Raw genomic sequence first — 9,046 nt, forward strand, 5'->3', positions numbered from 1 at the left:
TGAATGCATTGGAGTCAAGAAACATTTATTGAGCATCAACAATGTGCCAGGTCAACATTTATTGAGCATCAACAATGTGCTAAAATAACCAAGAGGAAAAAGACTAAGTGCCTCCCATCAGGAAACTCACTGTCTGATACAACAGATAGGTATGTGAACACACAACTACACTAGAGGAAAATATGAGAACAAATTAGAGGACAGCACATGGTGGAAGAATGTTTAGCTTTATTGGGAGAGGGGTGCAGAGAAGACTTCTCCAAAGACATGATATCCAACTTGGATGAGTCAGTGTTAGGACCAGTCCTCATGTTTGCTGATTTTCAGTCTAATGCATGTCTCACAATCTAAAAATGGAAATTAAAAAATGGCAATGCGAAATCTGTCTTCAATAATATGTTTAAATCTATCTATGAATAACTATACAACCCAAAGTGTTGGTCTGGATTTTAATGAAGTATTTGGGTTACTGCTTTGGCTAACCCAAAATGCATTATGTTTTCTTCACAGTTTGTCATAAGTTTCATAAATATAGAACATTTCACAATATGCTTGCACCTACTGAAAAACAAACAGCAAAGTAACTAATAATCTAAGAAAGTATTGTCCACAAAATATGCTAGACACTTTCATAATGGACTGGAGAAATACTTAAATTCCCATTTGTATTCTGTACTAAATATTTCAGAGTCAGAGAGATTAAATATTTTTTAATTAACTCTACTATATAATAATGATCTAAACTGCAAGTTGCACTGTAGTTGAACCTCTTCATGACTAAGTTACATATTCTAGAAGGTCTATATATGCATTTTAGATTCTGAGGTTGGGGGTGGAATTTCACAGCAGTCCTACATAATTGTTAACTATGGCTTGTTTCCCCTTTTCCCAATGACTCCCTGTTTTCATCACCATCTTTCCATTCAAGACACATTCCCCAAACCCAATTCTGTTTGCCTGGGAAAATAATTCACATTTATAAAAATGTATCAGAGTGCTCTCAAATATTCTATTCCTTTAATTCTTAACAACATTCCTGAAACGTTGAGTGAACTATCTTATGTGGGCTTTGTGAACTTAGGACACTCTATTTATGTTCCCAGAAGTCTGCTAAGAGGAAAATAGATATAATAAGCTTCAGTTTCTGTCTTCTAGGAAATTACAGTTTATTTTACTAATATAAGCATTATGATGGCTAGAACTTTAATAACCACTTTGCCCTAAATGACTGGAACAGTGTCTGGTGCTTAATATATTTTTAATAAGAATATACAATCATACATGTAATATTTAAGTGAGTTTTCAAGGCTAGAAAACATATTATGGGTGTAACTGTGAAGGAAAATAATGTAGCCAATAAGATACAGAGTGTGAAATGGAAAAACAGCAAAATTCTAAGCCCAGACTCTCAAAGACAGTACAAACATTCTGGGATAATTAAGAAATTCCTGGCAGGCTTAGCCAAAGTGTAGAAAAGCCAAACCTCTTTTGGACTTGTGTCTATCAAGAATCTTAGCATAGACTTTGAGCTATTTACAAATTTTAGAACATTTCCGGCAAACAATAGTATGTGCTTACAGGCATCAAAGTAACAACATATCAGCACAATCCTTTTATAAACATGAAGGTAACATTTTCTGAAGCAGGGGGGCTAGAAGAGAATGAGGCTCTGGAAAAAGGAAGAAATTTCACAGTCAGATGAAATGAGCACAGATTAGAAATAACAGAACTATTATCTTAGCTAAAATCGGTGTAAGTTTCTGGGTTTGGGAAAACTGGAAACTATACTAAATCTTATTGAATACCAATTAAAGTTCCATTAGGTTTGAGCATATATTGCCAGTTTGAAAAGAACCTATTCATTGTTTTCATTTCCCAGTGTGGGTTTAATCATTCTTGACCTGTCCTCTGTCATCAAAATATGAGTCTTTTTAGAGATAGATGCTTAATTTATACAAACCTTGCCTGACTACTATGAGTGGGTATCCTTGGCAAGATGCTGCTTCAACAGCTACAGTTAGCTAAAATTTACTGAACAAATCCTCTGTGGCGGGCAGATAAAGGAACTGAGGCACAGAGGATTTGTACAAGGTCTCATAACCAGTAAGTGGTAGATCAGGATCCTAGCTCAGGAAGTCCAGCTCCTGAGCTGGGGCTCTAAACCCCTAAACAAGGCTTGTATTCATCTATATCTACTACACAATGCAAGTATAAAGTTCAATTTATGCAAATGTATTTTGCCTTCTTCGTGGATTTTCATGACAAGAATTTAACTCTAGAATGATGTCCCCTTGCCATGCAATATTGATTGTTTTGTATCTCACAAAGTCATCAGTTTTTGTATGCCTAGGATATATGATTTTCATACTAGCCTGAAATCAACAAGAGGCAAACTAAGAAGGGAAAAAGTACATTTTATGATTTCAAAATTCCATCCAAAAGGAAATATGATGGCATGTGATTGATAAATCTAGTAACTTTAATTTTCCAATCTTCCAGGAAATTTTTAAAGAAGTGAAAACCTAACAATAGTCACCCACACAACATGGGCATGAAATTGTTAAACTGAAAACCCAGCTGGTTAGGGAAGATTTAGCCCTGGAGGGGATGAGTTCCCTATAGAAGAGAAAACTCCAATGAAACAGAAATTAAAAAGACATAAAGAAAGTGTATTGAAGTAATGAGAGAGGAGTTTAGAAAGTCCTCGACAAAGATGTTCTCTAAGCCTGACTCTCCTTGACAATGGTTTGCAAACTTTATCATGCAAGAGAATCACCTTGTTAAAACACAGATTTCTAAGACCCATCCCCACAGTTTCTGATAATTAGATAAAGATTTGCACTTTTTCCTATATGAAATGGTGAGTCCTGAAGATTTTTAAACTGGAACGTAACCTATTAGACCTGAATTTTAAGGAATGAAAATATATATCAATTAGGGCTCTTCCAGTTGAAAATGAAACAACTCAAATTAACTTTAGCAAAATGGAAAGCATATTGTCTCCTGTACCAAGAGTAAGTTAGAAAACGTATTCTTGGTTGTATCCACACTCTCACACAATATTCTCAAGATTTTGCCAATTTTCCCAATTGTTCCTGAGATGGATTGTATTTTGCAAGACTTTAGTCTAATTTTGAACCATGAACAAATGTCTATGGCCTCAAGTAGCTGGAGGGTTGGGTTGGTTAGAGCCGAGGCACAGTCATCTTGGAACATGAGCAGTCTCATCCAAAGTCTCAATTCTCCCCTGGTTTATCCCAGTGTTCCATAAGAATATTACCATTTTAAATGCCTAGAGATAAAAGAATTTGAAAAAAATGCTCCAGAAAGCAAAGTATCATAGGATAAGAAATAAGCCATGTGTTTTCCAATTATTCCTATAATGATTCCAGTGAAAAGAACATTCAGATGTCTTTTAAATTTTATTTAATTTTTTTTTTTTTTTTTTTGCGATACGCGGGCCTCTTACTGTTGTGGCCTCTCCCGTTGCGGAGCACAGGCTCCGGACGTGCAGGCTCAGTGGTCATGGCTCACGGGCCCAGCCGCTCCGCAGCATGTGGGATCTTCCCGGACTGGGGCACGAACCCACGTCCCCTGCATCGGCAGGCAGACTCTCAACCACTGTGCCACCAAGGAAGCCCCGAACCCTCAGATATCTTAAAGTCAAAATGAAGTGTATAAAACCAACATCCCTAACTGTTGCCCTGTCACCTAAGTTAGGTAGATAATAAATCCCTTATAGAAGTGGCTTCTGCACTATTCAAAGATGAAGAGCTGGGGGAAGTGGATAGAGAGGGCTGAGAGAGAACACCTGGAGACTGGTGCTGCCACTCCCTCACCCTTACTCCAACCTGAGTGATTTTGGATCTGTTTACTGTTTTCTTGCTTTTTTTTTTAGCCGCACCTCGAGGCATTTGGGATCTTTGTTCCCCGACCAGGGATCTAACCCATGCCCCCTGCATGCGAGATTTTTGTTCCCCGGCCATGGATTGAACCTATACCCTCTGCCTTGGAAGTGCCGAGTCTTAACCATTAGACCACCAGGGAAGTCCCTGGATCTGTTTCTTCCTGTTTTCCAGATAACCTTTGCTTGAGGTCAGGATTCAATAGCTAAAAAAACCTTGCAAAACACCTCCTTTAGAACAGGCCTAAACAGAGGCTCCTCCATTGTAGCGAGGGCAGCCTTCGTGATAGGAACTCAGAGATATTCTTTTCTTGAAAAACCCGAGCTAACGATTATATGAATCCTACACCTTTCAGTTCCCTCTTAAGAATAGTACAGGGAGTAAACTCTCTGGGATTGAACTTTTGATGTAGTTATGGTGCAATAGCTTAGGACATGGATTTAACTAAAGCTCAGAAAGTAACTTGTTGGCTTCCCCAGGCTTCCAAGCAAGGCATGTCATACACTGGTTTGTGACAATTCTGGCAACAGTCCAGCACAAAAATATGTATGCCAGATTCACACTCAGCTATCTACAGTTTGAAAAAAGTCTTTTTCTCTGCATTAAAAAAAAAGTGAGGGGGAAAATACTCATAAAATGATAAGCAATACAGACCCTTTAGGATTAGGAGAACTTTTAGCTTTTTAGTGCCTCCTTGCTGAATCACACAAAGATGATTTTCAAAGCCAAATTTTGGAGTGAGACGTATAGTTCTAGGTCTTCAACAAATTCTGACAAGATTTCACACACTGTCAGAGAGGTTCTTTGCTCTTGCCCAGCTTCCCTGCGGTGGGAGAGGGGAAAGAGCCAATGCCCCAACCTCTTTGCTCTCAGGGAGCCACTTTGACCCAATTCCAGAAGCCCAAGGGCTGTCCTTAATTAGCATTGTAATTTATATTGCACAATTATGCAAATTGGGTACATAAACAAAATTATCCTTTCAGTTTGGCTTTGCTACCCGAGAAATGCAAAGCGAGTTAAAGATAAGAATAAAGAAAAGAGAATACATTTGCTCTAATTCAATGCACCATTTCTTAATTTATCCATTCTTTTGTTTTACTCTTTCACTTTGCACCTGGGGTTTTTCTAATTTTTATTTTCTCTTATTTTGCTTTTTCTTCCTTTTATGCTGGCTTTTTCTTCTTTTATCTATCCTTGGCTCTTTTCCTTGAGAAATTTTCCATGTCATTAATTCTGCTGTAGCGATTCACAACTCTTCGGGCTATTTCTTTGTTTTTGGATATGACTATTACCTTGACTGTCTATAGTTTTCATTTTCTTTTTGCTTGCAGATTCTCTCCTTTCTCCTGTCATCCCTTTCCATTTTATTCCATTTTTCCATTAGTTTGACTTGCTTATATAGTTGTATGATGCTCCTTGTCTGATACCTAACAAACACCCTCAAGATCCAAATCATCTTTACTAAGAAAACTGAAAATAAGCATGGCAAATAACAGAGCTTGGAAGATGAGAAATTGAAGATACAAAACCCGATGAAGGAACCTTCAAGGTGGCAGAGGAGTAAGACATGGAGATCACCTTCCTCCCCACAAATACATGGGAAATACACCTACATGTGGAACAACTCCTACAGAACACCTACTGAACGCTGGCAGAAGACATCAGACCTCCCAAAAGGCAAGAAACTCCCCACATACATAGGTAGGGCAAAAGAAAAACGAAAAAACAGTGACAAAAGAATAGGGAAGGGACCTGCACTTCTGGGAGGGAGCTGTGAAGGAGGAAGTTTCCACACACTAGGAAGCCCCTTCACTGGCAGAGATGGGGGTGGCTGGGGTGGGCGGAAGCTCCGGAGCCACAAAGGAGACCGCAGCAACAGGGGTGCAGAGTGCAAAGCAGAGAGATTCCCGCACGGAGGATCGGTGCCGACCAGCACTCACCAGGCCGAGAGGCTTGTCTGCTCACCTGCCGGGGCGGGCGGGGGCTGGGAGCTGAGGCTTGGGCTTCGGAGGTCAGATCCCAGGGAAAGGACTGGGGTTGGCTGCGTGAACACAGCCTGAAGGGGGCTAGTGCGCCACGGCTAGCAGGGAGGGAGTCCGGGAAAAAGTCTGGAGCTGCCGAAGAGGCAAGAGACCATTGTTTAAGGGTGCACGAGAAGAGGGGATTCAGATAAACGAGCTCCAGAGATAGGCGCGAGCTGCGGTTATCAGCGCAGACCTCAGAGATGAGCATTAGACGCTAAGGCTGCTGCTGCAGGCAAGAAGCCTGTGTGCAAGCACAGATCATTATGAACACCTCCCCTCCCGGGATCCTGTGCAGCCCGCCACTGCCAGCGTCCTGTGATCCAGGGACAAGTTTCTCGGGAGAACACACGGCACACCTCAGGCTGGTGCAGCATCATGCTGGCCTCTGCTGCCGCAGGCTCGCCCTGCATTCCGTACCCCTCCCTCCCCCCGGCCTGAGTGAGCCAGAGCCCCCTAATCAGCTGTTACTTTAACCCCGTCCTGTCTAAGCAAAAAACAGACACCCTCAGGTGACCTACACACAGAGACAGGGACAAATCCAAAGCTGAATCCCAGGAGCTGTGCAAACAAATCTCTGGAAATCTCTCCAAGCAACCTCAGGAGCAGTGGATTAAATCTCCACAAACAACTTGATGTACCCTGCATCTGTGGTATACCTGAATAGACAACAAATCATCCCAAAATTGAGGTGGTGGACTTTGGGAGCAACTGTAGACTTAGGGTTAGCTTTCTGTATCTAACTTGTTTCTGGTTTTATGTTTATCTTAGTTAAGTATTTAGAGTTTATTATCATTGGTAGATTTGTTTATTGATTTGGTTGCTCTCTTCCTCCTTTTTTTTAATATATATATATTTTTTTCCTTTTTCTCTTTTTGAGAGCATGTATGTGTATGCTTCTCTGTGTGATTTTGCCTGTATAGCTTTGCTTTTACCATTTGCCCTAGGGTTCTGTTCGTCCATTTTATTTTTTTAGTATAGTTTTTAGTGCTTGTTATAATTGGTGGATTTGGTTTTTAGTTTGGTTGCTTCTTTCTTTCCTTCTTTTTTTTATTACTTTTTTAATTTTTAATAATTATTTTTTAAATTCTTTTCTTTCCTTTTTTTTTCTTTCTTTCCTTCTTTCTTATTTTCTCCCATTTCCTCTGAGCCATGTGGCTGACAGGGTCTTGTTGCTCCAGCCAGGTGTCAGACCTGTGTCTCCGAGGTGGGAGAGCTGAGTTCAGGACATTGGTCCACCAGAGACTTCCCGGCTCCATGTAATATCAAACAGCAAAAGCTCTCCTAGAAATCTCCATCTCAACATTAAGACCCAGCTCCACTCAACGACCAGCAAGCTCCAGTGCTGCACACCCTATGCCAGACAACTAGGAAGACAGGAACACAAGCCCACCCATTAGTAGAGGGGCAGCCTAAAATCATAATAAGGTATTACAGACACCCCAAAACACACCACCAGGTGTAGTCCTGTCTGCCAGAAAGACAAGATCCAGCCTCATCCACCAGAACACAGGCACCAGTCCTCTCCACCAGGAAGCCTACACAAACCACTGAACAAACCTTAGCCACTGGGGGCAGACACCAAAAACAACAGGAAATATGAACCTGCAGCCTGCCAAAAAGAGACCCCAAACATAGTAAGTTAAGCAAAATGAGAAGACAGAGAAACACACAGCAGATGAAGGCGCAAGGTAAAAACTCAGCAGACCAAACAAATGAAGAGGAAATAGGCAGTCTACCTGAAACAGAATTCAGAGTAATGATAGTAAAGATGATCCAAAATCTTGGAAATAGAATGGAGAAAATAAAAGAAACATTTAACAACGACGTAGAAGAACTAAAGAGCAAACAATAATGAACAACACAATAAACGAAATTAAAAATTCTCTAGAAGGAATCAGTATCAGAATAACTGAGGCAGAAGAATGGATAAGTGACCTGGAAGATAAAATAGTGGAAATAACTATGGCAGAACAGAATAAAGAAAAAACAATGAAAAGAATTGAGGACAATCTCAGAGAGCTCTGGGACAACATTAAACGTACCAACATTCAAATTATAGGGGTCCTAGAAGAAGGAGAGAAAATATTTGAGGAGACTATAGTTGAAAATTCCCTAATATGGGAAAGGAAATACTTAATCAAGTCCAGGAAGCACAGAGAGTCCCAAAAAGTATTAATCCAAGGAGAAACATGCCAAGACATATATTAAACAGACTATCAAAAAATAATACAGAGGCTTCCCTAGTGGCGCAGTGGTTGAGAGTCAGCCTGCTGATGCAGGGGACACAGGATCATGCCCCAGTCCAGGAAGATCCTGCATGCCGTGGAGTGACTGGGCCCGTGAGCCATGGCCACTGAGCATGTGTGTCCGGAGCCTGTGCTCCACAACGGGAGAGGCCACAACAGTGAGAGGCCCACGTACCGCAAAAAAAAATAACAATAATAATAATAAGAAGAAGAATACAAAGAAAAAATGTTAAAGCAGCAAGGGAAAAACAACAAATAACATACATACAAGGGAATCCCCATAAGGTTAACAGTTGATTTCTCAGCAGAAACTCTGCAAGCCAGAAGGGAGGGTCAGGACATATTTAAAGTGATGAAAGGGAAAAATCTACAACCAAGATTACTCAACCCAGCAATGATCTTATCAGATCGATGGAAAAATTAAAATCTTTACAGACAAACAAAAGCTAAGAGAATTCAGCACCACCAAACTAGCTTTACAACAAATGCTAAAGAAACTTCTCTAGGCAGGAACCACAAGAGAAGGAAAAGACCTACAATAACAAACTCAAACAATTAAGAAAAAGGTATAGGAACATACATATCGATAACTACCTTAAATGTAAATGGACTAAATGCTCCAACCAAAAGACATAGACTGGCTGAATGGATACAAAAACAAGACCCGTATAAATGCTGTCTACAAGAGACCCACTTCAGACCTAGGGACACATACAGACTGAAAGTGAAGGGATGGAAAAAGATATTCCATGCAAATGGAAATCAAAAGAAAGCTGGAGTAGCAATTTTTTATATCACACAAAATAGACTCTAAAGTAAAAACTATTACAAGAGACAAAGAAGGGCACTACATAATGATCAAGGGAGCAAT

This window comes from Monodon monoceros, unplaced genomic scaffold (assembly GCF_005190385.1).
Source record: "Monodon monoceros isolate NGI ecotype Baffin Bay Population unplaced genomic scaffold, NGI_Narwhal_1 Super_Scaffold_11, whole genome shotgun sequence".
Classification (NCBI taxonomy): Eukaryota; Metazoa; Chordata; class Mammalia; order Artiodactyla; family Monodontidae; genus Monodon; species Monodon monoceros.